General features: G+C 37.9%; 1 non-coding gene across 1 annotated transcript; it reads left to right on the top strand.

The window, feature by feature from the left end:
• The first annotated feature begins 15,424 nt into the window (after positions 1-15,424).
• LOC133306569 (small nucleolar RNA R71) lies at positions 15,425-15,530 on the top strand. The gene has a single exon (XR_009750917.1). It is a non-coding gene; the product is annotated as a small nucleolar RNA R71 (small nucleolar RNA).
• Positions 15,531-16,410: the final 880 nt, after the last annotated feature.

The raw sequence follows: 16,410 nt of genomic DNA, 5'->3' as shown, positions 1-16,410 counted from the left end.
ATGAAAAACTTGCTAGAAGCTGCATGGTCTGTGTGTAGCTTTCATTCAACTGCCAAACTGTGCATTAAGTACTTTTTTTTTTTATTTGGGTTAAAATTAATATTGTTTACCTATATCTGAAAGAGTAGTTTCTGGTTTTTTATTTTATTTATTTGGGAGGGCTTTTGTTTTATTTTTTTATTTTTTTATTTTTTTAAATAAGCTGATAGAGTAGGACTATTCAATAGTATATAACTTTGTTGATGTTGATGTTACAGGGCACCTCTGTTTTATCAATTTAAATATAACTTGCATTTAATTGAACTAACTTTTCAGATCCTCGCACTTGTATTAAATCAGTATATGCTTAGTTGTCCATGTTTTGTGCTTGCAATACCTTGCAGTGCTGACATACCCTTTTAAAATTGAAGAAAAGAAATGCTTTATAATTGGTAAAGCGAAAAGTTAATTACATGGTTTTGGATTTGTAAGTGGTAGATCTTATTTGAAATGCTTTATAGTTTATATAGATAAGATATAGTCTATTATACTAACTTGAGCACAAAGTTGAAAAAAGTTCTAGTAATCTGTTACATCTTATCAGTTAATTTCATCAATTTTTTTTATATTAATATAAATTACATGTCAGCAGTTAAAACCACTTGAATCAAGTAACAAGTGATTCATTTATGACTTCAAGTTAAAATGTATGCTAACTCTTAGCATGACATAGAAATTATGCCTGACAATGCAGATGAAAACGATGCCGTATGGTAAAAAGAAAATTGGATTATTGGTAATTCCATTATTGATGAGGATTTATTAAGTCTCTATGATTTGGCTAGCTGATAGAATATTCCTCGTGGTGATTGCATTAGTGGTGCAGATTTTCTTTGAATTCCCTTGTGAATCCCCCAATTTGAAGTGTGAATTACTGAGGATGGCATTTAAAACAAATTGGATCTTTGATTTTATCATATTTAAGTTTGTTCACATTGTGTCCAATTCAATAAGTCCTTTATAATTTGGTCTACCTGCAATTATGGTGTTGTATATAGGGTTGTGGCTTATGCTCTGTGCTATGTATGTTGTTGCCTTGCTAACAGTTATGCAAGTATGCGCGCAAGTATACACGACAACAAGTAATATAGGGCTTTTGTGGTTCCCAATTATCGTTCCCACAAGGATCTTTGGCATTTTTGACTTTAAATAAATTTGTAATTGCTAATCAGAACTAAAATAAAATAAAATAAAATCAAATTAAATGACTGCTATTCTAAATCAAGTGTAAGAAAAATATTTTTGTGAGGATTTTCTTTTTAAAATAGAACTTTAATTGGTGAAAGAATTTTTGAACTACTGACTGAAAAGTTAATTAAATGGAAAACTTGTAAACTCTTTTTTTATGATTTTCTCTTAAAGTTTAAAACAGAAAATTAAACTTCTGGTTTGAACAAAAATACCAAGTGACAAAAATTGATTTTAAAAACAGAGTTTGGAAACAAGTTGGGTATCAATTTTTCCTTCCCTCATTTTCCATTAGGTTGCTTTGACAGAAAATAGATGTTGTTTCCAGCTTAATGAAAATATTAAAACAACCATTGTTTCCCAACAACAGTTTTTTTTCCATAGATAACATATGACATATCCCTATGTATCTGTTATCACAAGACCTTGAAGCACCATTTCCTTAAGTTACACGGGGGTAATTTCATCCCTGGAGCCATACCCATTGAGAGAGATCTCTCTCAACTTTCCATGTGCTTATAATGAGGTCTAGTGTGGATTATTTCCCAATAATTCCGCACCACTAGGAGTAGCACATGTGTAGCCATCACATAATAAACTCAGAATGAAAAATACACAGTAAACAAACTGGACATTAACACTTTAAGCTTTAAAATAGCAACTAATAACAAATGAGTTCTGGGTACTCTTTCAACCCAACTCTAAGAAATTTAGCTCATCACCAAAGGTTGATGAGCACACAAACAACAAGGGTCCATAATAAAAACAGGAAAATTAAAACGTACGAACAATGAAAAATAAAAGGTAGAAGCTATAATCAGCAAATAGCTCTGCTACAGTGCTTAGAAAAATTACAAATTCAAAAACCCTAAAAATAGAACAGAACTGAAAAACAGTAAAAATAAAATCAAAGAGACGAAGAGAAGAAGATGAACCCCTACAATGCTTTTTCTCCTTCCTTTATAGTCTATCCTCCTTCATGCAAAATGGGTCACACCTCAACCCGTACGTATGCTCCACGCTCCTCTCAATCGTGCGTTTCCCTTGCACAAGTAGCAAACGCACTCCAAAGGAATCTTCAGCCAGCACTACTAACAAATTCCAGCTCACCAAATCAATTAAGGGACGTGTTTGGCTTTTTTCTGTATCGCACAAAAATCGGTTAGGGTTGGTGTTTTGGTTGGTTTGGTCACAAAATAAACTGTGGGTGAGGCTAAGGTTTGGTGGTTTCGACCGAAATCGAAGGACGTTCTGGATTGGTGAAAGGATTCAGAGGGATCGACTTGGAATGAGGGTCTGGTGGAGATGGGTTCAGAAGCTAGGGTTTGCAAGTATCGGTTCTTGTCTTCTTTTTGGTTTCACGCGTCTGAGCTTCCCTTACTCTTAATCCCTTTCTTTCTTTTCTTCTTTGGATTGGGCTTCTGATTTGGGGATCGGCCCAGTCCTTTTCTTTCTTTTCTTTCTTTCCTTTTAGGCTCTTCTGATTTTTGTTGTAAAGGTTCCAGCCCAATTTCTTTGTTCTTTTTTTTTTCTTTTCTTTGCTTGGACAAAATCAGTAATTGGGCCTGAAAAATACAAATACCAGCCCATTAGCATTTAAAATCAGAATCCTTCATTTCTATGCAATTTTGGGGTTTATATTATACACAATATACTTTTTTCATTTATATTTTCTCATTAAATCACATGTTTCAAGTCACATATCATGGACTTATCACACCCCCAAACTTACATTGTTACTTGTCCCCAAGGAACAAATTCCAATCAGAAAAACAGTAAGAATGATTACTCATCAACTCTTATCATCACATCTAACCTCATTTCCAATCAAGCAGATTTTCAAGATAATTCCCATGATCAAACTCATGACATAAATTCACAAACTTTGTACATCAAAACAGCAGCAATTGAATCAACTAATCAAACAGCTTGGGTAAACATTCAATTCATCAAAACCACTCAACAAAAATTGTGCAACTTCATATTCAAGAATGTACTCAATGGCTAATGGAATAATAACAGAGAAGATTTTGATTTTTCACTTCTTAACAGCAAGGAACAAAATTATCACAACAAGTAATTGAGACAAGTATAATGTCTCACTTCCTTCTCACATTCTCACTCAGTGTTTCAGGGATCTGTTTCTCTCCAAACCTCACTAGGAATAGCCTTGACATAGGCTTGACAAGATGCTCAAGTTTCCTAAGTGCAACAACAAGTTAAGGTTAAATCAAAGGGACTTGCCAGGGTGGTACTTTGGCTGAGGTTTAGGTGGGATATCTGTGGGAATAATGGCTAAGTTGTGATGGAAAGACATATTTCAGAGGCACTGTCCAAAAAATCTTAGATGCTGCTTCTTCTACTGCTGAATGCTTTTCTTTTATTTTTTTTTATTTTTTTTTATTTTTACTTTATCAACAAAAAATAAACATCTAATTCTAAGTACACAGCAACATTTTTCATTTTTTTCTTCAGCCAACAGTGACTTGCCTCAAGATTTTTTTTCTTTTATTTCTTGTTTTCCATCACAACTACATGGTAAGGTGAGATTAAGGATGGGTCTCATTGGGCTACACAAATAAAAATCAGGCTCAAGCTCAAATGGGTTTGCAATAGTCAATATTTCCAGGATGGCTTTTTGGCTCAACAAGGCTACATGAAAAGAATGCCCTTATCATTTCAAACCTAAACAAGTGCTACACTCACTCACCTAAGCATCAGGCCAAGTTCTGTCTCATCTACCCAAGTGAAGATCTCTCATGAAAAAAAAATCATCTATTTAAGCCCAAATCCTTACTGAGTTCAATTACCATCTCAGTCACCTATTGATCCAATTTTATTCCCTACCTTAGTCCATTAACATCATCAATCTCTTCCTGGTATCATCCCTTAGCCATCTAAACACTCTTATCTCAATGTCTATATTCACACAACTGAAAGCTTAGCATTTGCTAAAAAAAATCCAAACTCCTTAATCAGAATTCATCTACTGCCATTTCATGCACAAAGTCTTGAAACAACACACACACACACACACACACACACACACACACACACACACACACACACACACACACACACACACACACACACACACACATATATATATATATATTTAAAAACATAACTTTAACTTCTAACTTTTCAAACAACAAACAAACTTCTAATTATCAAAATAGCAAACATATTCACAAAAATCACCACAACAAATAATTTTTATTTTATTTTAAACAAATATGGTACTCTCCCCCAAACTTGAGTTCAACAGTGTCCTTACTGTGCATCCAGCAGGTTACAAAAATTTACAACAAATAAGAACAATGTAACATGCTATTCCTCTTCATAATCCGAGTCCCCAGACTCAGATTTATCCACATCTTCAGATTCAGACTCTGATCTTTCCACTTCATCCTCTTCTTCCTGCTCACTGACCTCTTCCATTACAGCTTTGGAGCGTGGCCTTCCTCTCTTCCTTGAGCTGGTTGATGTGTCCTCTTTTTTTGTAGGTTGAGATGGTGTATCCTCTTTCTTTGTATGTTGAGGAGGAGGAGGACCAGTTGCTTTTGCCATAAATTTTTCAACCTGAGGATCAGTGAAAACTGAAAAAGGTGGCCAAGTTAAACTTTGAGGAAATTGAGGCAAACCAGGAAAATTTACGAAGGTTTTTTTCAAAAAATCATTTAACACCCTATCCCTTTCTGCAATGTAATCATTTAATCTGGCCCTACCATACATGAATGAGTAAAACTGATCATATGTATTTTGAAACAACAAATCATGTTTTTGATTATGGTCATGCATTTGTGAAAGTAACATGTACATATGTGTCAGATCATTGTGCAACCAACCAGGGGGAAAATGATTTAAAGTGGGAGCATCCATCTGCTCAACATGCTTTCTAATATTCTTAATTTTCTGTTGTCTAGAGCTCTCACCACTAGGGACAGATTTTCCTCTCTTTTCTTGAGGAGAAGACTGAGTCTTCGTCTCATCAACCACTCTCTTTAATTTTTCCTGTCCCACTCTTTTTAATTTTTCTCCTTCAGCCAAAGGTGCAGCAATGCCCTTTTTGAGTTTGTTAATTATGGAGATAGTGATAGCCTCCCTCACTTGATAAAACTCATCAGCAGAATTTGCTGAGACACCCTTAGACTTACACAACAGGGATATAAAGCTGGGGAATCAGAGCTTGCCTTTATTCCAGCTAGAACAAGCTCCAATTCCCTTGAACACCAACTTGGCAGCATCCACAGATTTGCCAACCAATAAACACCATAATAAAACAACTTTGTCCCTAGTTACTATGTGCACATGTGTAGTGGACAGCAACCTAGCTCTAAGAAAATGGTACCAAGTTTGTGCTTTTTCATTCAAAAAATGTTTTTGCAAAGTGTAATTTTTGTCATTTATGTCCCATTGAGCACCATTGACAGCTATGACACCTAACACTTCTAACATGAAGTCATGGTCATTTTTCTTTTGATATTTCTCAAATCCATCCTTGGGGTTCTTGGGTAGGGAAAAGAATTCCCTAATAGCTTTAGGATCAAAGGAAACAGTAACACCCCTACAACTTACTGCAGTCTGACTCTTGTCCATAATTTCAGCATAAAACTCCCTCACAACATTGACATTTGCAGTCTCTTTAGGGTGCAGGTAGAACTTTTCCCAATGCTAGGTTCGGACTACCTCATAGACATAGTCAGGATAAGCGGCATATTCCTCAAATCCCTTGTCAGGGGTGGGTCTCTTGCAAGCATGATTTTCTCAAACCTCTCTATAGCTTTTACAGAGGTAAAAGAAGAGAGGGAATAACTCTCAGGATTAAGGGTATGTGGGGTTAGTTTTGGACTGTGTGGTCCTCCACTACGCAGAATATGTTTTCTAACCATGATGCAGAAGGAGTTAAAAAAGTTTAAAAGACAATGAATCAAAACAGCAAATTGTAACTACAAAACCGAAAATAAAATGATGAAAGAAAAAATAAAAAAAACAGCACTAAAATAGCAATTTAAAAAAAATAGCACCAAGTTGACACATAGGGCCACTCCCCCAAACTGAAGCCAGAGCTTCTGCCAGAAGTCAGCAAAGATTGCACTAACACCTGAAACAAAAGAAACAAAAGTGTCAGTATCAAATGATGCTGTTTTGTTTTTTATTTTTTTTATTTTTATTTAAAAATTGAGAACTTAAACTAAAAATTATCAACAAACTTTAGAACAACAACAAAAATTCATAAACAAAACAAAACAAGACATGCTCTATTTAAAGTCTGAAGCTAGACTTTTGTCACTGTGTTTTTTTATTTATTTTACAGAGCAGAATGGTCGCAAAGAGAGATGGAAACTATTGACTCTCCAAAATAATGTTTTAATCTTTGCCCATTCACGGTGAATTTTCTACCATCTTTTTCACTGAAAATATCTACAGCCCCATGAAGATGTACCTTAGTGACTTTGAAAGGACCAGACCATCTAGATTTTAATTTTCTAGGGAATAATTTTAATATAGAGTTAAACAATAAAACCTGTTGTCCTACTTCAAATTTTTTGTCTAAAATTTGCCTATCATGCCACCTTTTCATTTTTTCTTTATATAACATGGCATTTTCATAGGCATTAAGTCTGAATTCATCCAACTCATTGAGTTGCAGAAGCCTATTTTCTCCTGAAGCAGTGGCATCAAGATTCAACTGTGTGGTAGCCCAATAAGCCTTATACTCAAGCTCTAAAGGTAGATGGCAATTCTTACCAAAAATCAACTTATATGGAGAGCAGCCTAAGGGTGTTCTATATGTTGTCCTTTAGGCCCATAGAGAATCATCTAGCTTAAGGGACCAATCCTTTCTTGAAGGATTAACCACTTTCTCTAAGATCCTTTTGACTTCTCTATTGGTAACCTCAACTTGCCCACTAGTTTGTGGGTGATAGCCAGTAGCAATCTTGTGCTTAACCCCATATTTAGCTAAAAAAGCTTCAAATTGCCTACTAGCAATGTGTTTACCCCCATCACTTATAATGGCTTTTGGGGTACCAAATCTGGTAAAAATATTCTTTTTCAAGAATTTAATTACCACCTTTGAATCATTTGTGGGTAAGGCAACAGCCTCCACCCATTTTGAAACTTAGTCTACTGCCACCAATATATATTGGTTTCCAAAAGAGGGTGGAAAAGGGCCCATAAAGTCTATGCCCCATACATCAAAGAGTTCAACCTCTAGAATAGGTTTCAAAGGCATTTCGTGCCTTCCAGAAATATTGCCAAGTCTTTGGCACCTATCACACTTGTGAACATAAGAATTTGCATCCTTAAACAAGGTTGGTCAATAAAGACCAGACTGCAGCACCTTTGCTGCTGTCCTCATGCCACCAAAGTGACCACCATATCGTGAATCATGGCATTGACTAAGGATCTCCTCTTTTTCTTCCTCTAAAATACATCTCCTAATGATCTGGTCAGCACATTTTTTAAACATGTAAGGTTCATCCCATAAGTAAAATCTACTATCATGAATCAACTTCTTCCTTTGTTGATAACTTAACTCCTTAGGCAGCTCCCCACTAACTAAATAATTAGCTATATCAGCATACCATGGGGTTGTGTTAGTGGCAACCAAAAATAGTTTCTCATCAGGGAAGGTTTCTCTAATGGCTTGCTCAATCACCTTTTCACCTTGCTGCCCTTTATTCAGCCTAGATAAGTGATCAACCACTTGATTTTTGGTTCCTTTCCTATCTTTAATCTCCATATCAAACTCTTGAAGGAGAAGGACCCATCTAATTAACCTAGGATTTGAATATTTCTTTTCTACCAAATATTTAATGGCTGAATGGTCAGTATACACAATGACCTTGGTTCCTACCAAATATGATCTGAATTTGTCAAAGGCAAACACCACAGCCAACAGTTCCTTTTCAGTCACTGTGTAATTTAATTGGGCTCCATTTAAGGTTCTGCTAGCATAGTAAATAGAGTGAGAAACTCTATTTTTTCTTTGTCCTAACACAGCCCCCACTGCCCAATCACTTGCATCACACATTAACTCAAATGACATTGACCAGTCAGCGGCTATTATAATGGGAGCAGAAATCAATTTCTGTTTTAGCTCCTCAAAGGCTTTAAGACAAGCCTCATCAAAATGGAAAGGGGTGTTGATTTCCAGCAAATGACTAATAGGCTTAGAATTTTTGAAAAATCTTTTATAAACCTCCTATAAAAACCATCATGTCCAAGGAAGGATCTAATTCCTTTTATGTTTACAGGTGGTGGTAGTTTCTCAATCTGATCTATCTTGGCCTTATCAACCTCTAAACCAGCTTTAGAGATCCTATGTCCTAACACAATGCCTTCTCTCACCATAAAGTGACACTTCTCCCAATCGAGGATCAGATTTGTCTCCTCACATCTCTCAAGCACTCTTACAAATTTTCTAAGCACTCTTTATAAGAGTCCCCAAAAACACTGAAGTCATCCATGAAGACTTCCACAAACTGCTCTATCATATCAGTAAAAATGGCCATCATGCACCTTTGAAAGGTGGCTGGTGCATTGCACAGCCCAAAGGGCATTCTCCTAAAGGCAAAGATGCAATAGGGACAAGTAAATGCCATCTAGAAAATAGTAAAACTCCCTACCAGCCAATCTATCCAACATCTGGTGAATAAAAGGTAAGGGAAAATGGTCATTCCTAGTGCTTTGTTGAGTTTTCTGTAATCCATACAGATCCTCCAACCAGTGACAGTCCTAGTGGGTATTAATTCTTTCTTCTCATTTTTCACAACAGTGATCCCACCCTTTTTAGGGACACACTGCACTGGGCTGACCCAGTTACTGTCAGAAACGGGATATATGATCCCAGCATCCAGCCACTTAATAATTTCCTTTTTGACTACCTCCTTCATAATTGGGTTATGTCTCCTTTGCTGCTCTCTAGAGCTGCTGGTTGGGTCAGTAAAAAGGATTTTATGCATGCAGTAGGAGGGGTTAATACCTTATATATCTGCTAAAGACCAACCTATAGTCCTCTTAAATTTTTTTAGAACAACCAGCAACTGTTCTTCCTCTAAAATAGTGAGCAGAATGGACACTATGACTGTAACAGCCCGTTACGTACCGGTATTGTTAACATTAATTATGATATTAAGCGCAGTTACAATCACAACAATTCATTTATAAAAATACGAATAAACTTTTTCCGATTATTACGCGAGCATTTAAAACAATAAAACGTGTAATAATTAAAAGTGTGACAATAACTGTTAACTCTTGCGGAATAATTATTTTATCTATTTTTACAACACAATATACTTACTATAAGTTACTAAGGGGTTCCCATAAACCCACTTAGCCAATTTCCAAACTTTACGTTTTCACCTATTCAAACATGGTTCACTCCTAAATTTTCTGCAAACACACCGCTCGCAACCAAACCTTCTTCTCAGATTATATCTTTCTCTTACTTAATTCCCTTTTCAACAAGCTATCACACGCTCAATTCGGAGCTCATTTGCTCCGGTTATCGCCGTTTGAAGTCGGATAAACAAAATAGCCAACCAACCTCAAAAACAGCTCTAAACCTCTTTCACTCCACGAATTACTACACTCAATACACTCATTTAATTGCTCTCAAATTTTTACACCATAAACTAGACACCTCAATCTTCGATTTGATATATCATACGATTAATTTGACTGAGAAACGAAGGGAAAATTAATTTCCCAAAACAGGACCAGAACTGCCACAGGTTCAGTGGGCACATGAGCAGTCTGCGTTCCTCCAATTTTTCCAGGCCGAAGACCAACCCAGATTTTTCCCAAATTTTGAAAAAAGGTAGAGGACATCTCAACCTTCAAAATGGCGTATGGCACGTCCCTATTGGACCTCTATGGAGGGAGATATGCTCTCCCGACGTTTGCCTAAAATCTGTCAATTCTACAGAAAATTCGCCAGTGTTTCCTTTATTTTTCCAATAATCCCAAATTTGTACAAGATCATTTAAGCCTCAAATGTACCTAATCTTCACATGATAACACAGTAATAATCCAATGGGTGGAACACACAAGGACCAACAACGCCTTGGGGCACTTACATCCCAATCCAGTTTATAGTTATTAGACATATAGCTCATATTAATCATTCTTAAGTAGTTGCAATCACTAACACCTTTTTCATGCATATTTTCATCATACATATAATCATAACCTAAAATAGGCCTAAGGCCCTTCCGTCATAAATAGACATGCATCAAATACGATTACAATATTGCTTTACAACTTACAACTCCAAATGAAACTTAATTACAATCTTCCAATATTACAACATAATACAAATGGTAAATAAACTATATGGCATGACCACTAGACTTAGGCAAAATGACATGAACAAGATGCTAATGAAGCTCCTACCAAAATACAAATGAGATGTTCATGCCCTAAGTCTAGCCTAGGCCACATGGCCAACAAAATGCAAAAGGCTAAAACTCCACTGAATCACTATGCGAGCCTCTTGCCCGCTGCTCCCGCTCCACTGCTACCTCCTGAAATAAATGCCCCGAGACGGGGTGAGATATATGAATATATCTCAGTAACCCAGAGGTTCTGGAGAAAACTTCGCCCAATGGTTCACTTCGATGCATATGAATAGAATACAACAACCAATTTTTAAAACGGGATATAGCAAGGGTTTTAGAGAAATGGGGAATATAGAGATACAAACTACGACGATACGGGATGGTAGCCCCAATTCCACGTACGCCTTGGGCATATATAAGACTATGGGTATCATCCAAGGTGCGTTCAAAAAAACCACAACCATGATGCCCCAACCATCCAAAACGCCAAAGACATTCCTAGTGTGCTCCTACCCGGATCACACACCATGACCCACAGTCAACTGGAACTCCCTCCTGGAGACCTATCCAGTGGAAGTCCGAAACTGCCCGAAGGCTAAGAAAACTGTCTACTGGCCAGAGACTCGGTACACAAGTACCCATTGTAATAATGCATGCATGCTCATGTGTTCTACACTACTCATACACACTTCCTACCGTTATGCCAATAAAATTATTAAGCATTGAACTTTACTCATGTGTTATTCCTGAGAGGGGTGTCGTTGTTGATCCAAATAAAATTGATGCTGTTATGTACTGGGAACGACCAAAAACTGTTACTGAAATCCGCAGCTTTCTGGGTCTTGCTGGATATTATCGGAGGTTTATTGAGGGGTTTTCTACAATGGTACTGCCATTGACCCGATTGACACGAAAGGATACTCCTTTTGTGTGGACTCAGGAATGTGAGAGGTGTTTTCTGAGCCTTAAAGAGAAATTGACTACTGCTCCTGTGTTGACCCTCCCCGATCCGGAAGGTGAGTTTGAATTATACTGTGATGCTTCCAAGAAAGGTTTGGGGTGTGTGCTGATGCAAGAAATGAGAGTGGTTGCTTATGCTTCGAGGCAGTTGAGGCTTCATGAAGAGAATTATCCGACACACGATTTGGAGCTTGCTGCCATAGTATTTGCCTTAAAAATTTGGAGGCATTTTCTGTATGGGATGAAATTTGCTGTGTTCAGTGATCACAAGAGTCTAAAGTATTTGTTTGATCAGAAAGAGCTGAACATGAGACAGCGGAGGTGGGTTGAATTCTAAAAGATTATGATTTTGAGTTGAAATACCATCCGGGTAAGGCTAATGTGGTAGCGGATGCATTGAGTAGGAAGTCTGTCAGCGTGTCCCAGTTGATATTATGGGATAATGAATTAATTGAGCAATTTTGCAATTTGAAGCTGACAGATGTCTTTATTGGGAGTGTGGATGAATTCTGGAATACACGGGTTGAAGATGGGTTGCATGAGAGCTGTCGGGTGGAAAATAAATTATATGAGAAGATTAAAGAAACACAAGTACGGAATGACAGTGTCAAGTATTTGAAAGGGCAGAGTGGAATATCTGTGAATGAGCAGGGATTGTTATTGTACCAGGGCAGAATTGTAGTGCCCAAGGAGTTAGCAGGAGAGGTAATGGTTGAGGCCCATAAGGGTCAGTTTGCTGTACACCCGGGTGCCACAAAAATGTATCAAGATCTGAAAGCTAAGTTCTGGTGGCCTGGCATGAAGAAGGATGTGGCTGAATATGTGTCAAAGTGCTTGATTTGTCAGAAGGTTAAAATAGAACATCAGAAACCGGCAGGTTACTTCAGCCATTAGATATACGAGAGTGGAAATGGGAGAGCATCTATATGGATTTTGTTGTTGGTTTGCCTCGGACTCAGGCTGGTCATGATTCGATTTGGGTTATAGTGGACAGACTTACGAAGTCTGCACATTTTCTTCCAGTGCGAGTGGATTTTTCTACTGAGAAATTGGCAAAGTTATATGTGAAAGAGATTGTAAGGCTCCACGGAATACCGGTTAGCATTGTGAGTGACAGGGATCTGATGTTTACTTCTCGTTTTTGGGGAGCCTTGCAACAGGCTTTTGGCACTCAGCTTGGCTGAGCACTGCGTATCACCCGCAGACTAATGGTCAGACTGAGAGGACCATACAGACACTCGAGGATATGTTGAGAGCTTGCACACTAGAGCAGGGCCTCTCATCCAGTACAGTGTGGTTCGAGGACGAACCAAGCGGAAGTTGGTGGGCATGTAACATCCCAAGTGCTGACAATTGTATGGTTAGTGGAAGAGCTAATGTACAATTGAATGTATGGTTAGTGGAAGAGCTAGCGTACTATCAGCGGGAGAGGTACATGAATGAATCAAATAACACCGGAAAGAGAGGGATTCCAGAGATTGTGCTGGTATAGGACAGCACAGTTGATGATAACTTATAAGAATTAATTGGTACTACCTATACTAACAAGATGCATCTACTTTTTGGTAGCCCAGATCAGAAGAACTCCACAGTTAAGTGTGCTTGACTTGGAACAATTCAGGGATGGATGACCTCCTGGGAAGTTTTCCCGGGAAGTGTGAGAGTGAGGACAAAGCACGCTGAAAAATCTCGTGTTAGTGTGTGGGGATAGTCGTTGATGCTTGCAAGTGGCCGGGCGTTACAATGACAGGCAAAGTGTCTTTTTCTCCTAAATAAGCATACCTAAGATGATTAGGCAGAGGCTTGAGCTCTAACACAGGAGGCTCTTCAATTAAGGGTTTGGGAATTTTTAACCCTCTCTTGGCCAATTCTAAGGACTCAAAATTTTTATTTTTCCAAACCACATCAGATCTGGAATTTAACCATTTAACAACTTCCTCTGAATCAGTTTGACTGATTTCTAGACCCTCAAAACCAGAAATTTTTAAAGAGTCTAATGCAGACTCATGTAAAAATTTATCTTTGACAACACAGTCAATGATATCTAGCCTAGAACACTCCTCTATGTCTCTTGGGTATTTCATGGCCTTCAAAATATTGAATTTTACTTGCTCACCATTCACATTCATGGCCAATTCACCCTCTTTTACATCTATCACAGCCCCACCAGTGGCTAAGAAAGCCCTTCCTAAAATTATAGGCACCTCTCGGTCTTCCTCATAATCTAAAATAATAAAATCAGTAGGTAGAATAAATTTATCTACCTTTACCAAGACATTCTCTACCTTCCCTTCATGTTAAACTAGGGACCTATCAGCCAACTGTAAGGTTACCGTGGTAGGATTCGGCTCTCATACTTTCAGCTTCTTGTGCACACTCAGAGGCATTAAATTGATACTAGCATCTAAATCACACAATGCTCTGCCTATGTAATGTTCTCCTATGGTGCATGGGATTGTAAAACTTCCTGGATCTCCTAATTTGGGAGGTATCTTGCTAAGCAAATATTGACTGCTCTCTTGTGTAAGAGCAACAATCTCAAATTCTTCTAGCCTCCTTTTTCTTGAAAGAATTTCTTTCATGAATTTCACATAAGTGGGCATTTATTCTAATGCTTCCACAAATGGAATGTTGACATGCAACTATTTTAGGAGATCTAAAGATTTCCTAAATTGATTGTCGTGCCTCTGTTTTTGCAACCTTTGGGGAAAAGGTGGTGGAAGTTTATTTGAGGCAGCAGGTGTCTCAATACTTGGCTTAGATGCCTGACCCTTTGGAATGGATTTTTCCATGGAAATATTCCCTAAAGATGGGTTTATTGGGGTCTGAATTTCTGGTTCAACCAGAACAAGCAGAGGATCACTATTTGCAGCCCCTTGGGGTCTGTCATGGACAACATGTGGTTGAACAGGTTCAGAATGTACATCTTTTTCTTGCTGCACTTTTTCCTCTTCTATTTTTTTAATGTGGAAGGTCTAACCACAGCTTCTGGCTGATTCATACATCTGCCATTCCTAAGCTCTATCATGTGACATTGCTCATTATTCCTCCTAGGCTCTTCAGTGTTACTAGGCAAGGTACCAGGGGGTCTGCTAATCAAAGTATTTGCTAAATGGCCTAGTTGGGATTCTAAATTCCTCAAAGATGCAGGAATACTTTGCACAACAACTTCCAAGCTGTTTTGCTTAGTTTCATTCTTAACCAAATACTCCCTCAACATAGCCTCTAAGGAAGAGGTTGAAGAGGTAGACATCTCACCAGCTTGATTTTGAGTAAATGGGGCTGAAGATTGAGCAGCAGGTTGCTACCTTGGAGGTTGTTGGAAATTTTGAGGAGGAAAAGGTGGTCTAGTTTGGGCATTAGAGGGTCCAGTTTGCTGCCCTTGCCCTTGGAAATATTGGGGCTGTTGATTCTGCCTCCAACCTTGATTGAAATTAGTGGAAAAATTATTTTGGTTCCTATTTTGGTTCCCCACATAGTATCCAAACTCTGGGTTGGATGGGCAGCTACCAAACAAATGTGGTCCACCTTAGAAAACACAAGTTTCACCTGTGTTAACAGCATTAACTTGAGGTTGGGGTACTGGAACTTGAGGCTGAGACAACCTTGCCTCAATGGCTTGTCCTTGGGTTTTTACTAAAGTGGACAGTGCATCAAACTTGGCTGAAAAGGCTGTTATAGGATCTACCTCATGCAAACCAGCCACTCTCCTTGACTGATTTCTCTCTTCAGGCCATTGGGCATAATTTTGAGTCATTTGTTCCAACAACTCATGAGCTTGATTAAAGGACATGGACATAAACATGCCATTAGCAGCAGAATTTGCTAAGGCTCTGTTTTGAGTATTCAGGCTGTTGTAAAGGGTTTGTAACACTGCCCAAGAGGGAAAGCCATGGTTGTGACATTGCTTAAGAAGGATCTTAAACCTCTCCCACACATCCACTAAGGTCTCACCATCCTTCTACATGAAGTTGGTGATATCACATCGGGTTTGCACTATCTTGTTGGATGGGAAAGATTTCATGATAAATTTTTCAGCCAATGTGTGCCAATTGGTTATGGAGTTGGACAGAAGGGAGTTCAACCATTCTTTGGCTTTGTCGGCTAGTGAATGAGGGAAGAGCTTCAATCTCAATACATCATCTGAGATATTAGGATTCCTAAAAGTGTTGGCCACTTCTATGAAATTCCTAAGGTGCTTATGTGGGTTTTCCATCAGTAGACCATGGAACTGCCCCATATTTTGGAGCATAGTGAACATCACAGGTTCTAACTTAAAGGGCACTCCATTAACAGGTTGGGCAATACTTGGGTCCAACTCATCCAACACAGGTATGATGAAGTCCATCACGGACCTATCATTGTCATCTATTATTGGTGGGTTCTCTATCCTCGCAGGTCCTCCTCCATTCCTATTTACACTTCCTAAATCCTTCATTTCTTCAAAATCTGGAAGTGGGATCTGCCTATTTGCTCTCTGGGTTCGTCTCCTAACTCTAAAGGTCCTTTCAGGTTCAGGGTCAAAAGATTCTAAGAAAGGGTGTGGAGTTGCACTTATGCACCTTTTTTACTAAAAAAATAAATTAAATCTACCTAGCTTAAGCAAACAAAATTCCTATTCAGTATTTCCAAAAAAAAATCAAACAACCAACCAAACAGAAAAGAATTTGAAACAACAACAGTAACCACAAACAGATAGTGTTATAGAACAATAAAAAAAAATTAGACTAAGGGAATGAAACTAGAAATAAAAAAAAGGATTGACACGAAAAAATTAAGAACCAAAATAACAGCTATGAAACAATAGACTAAAAAATTAAATGACAAAACCACTATATAAAACATGCAGCAAAACAAAATATCAACATAACAG

This window comes from Gastrolobium bilobum, unplaced genomic scaffold, assembly GCF_033153095.1.
Source record: "Gastrolobium bilobum isolate Gb01-03AN ecotype WA unplaced genomic scaffold, APGP_CSIRO_Gbil_v1 utg2226, whole genome shotgun sequence".
Classification (NCBI taxonomy): Eukaryota; Viridiplantae; Streptophyta; class Magnoliopsida; order Fabales; family Fabaceae; genus Gastrolobium; species Gastrolobium bilobum.
The sequence above is the reverse complement of the archived record's forward strand: the minus strand, read 5'-3'. Positions and strand labels throughout refer to the sequence as shown.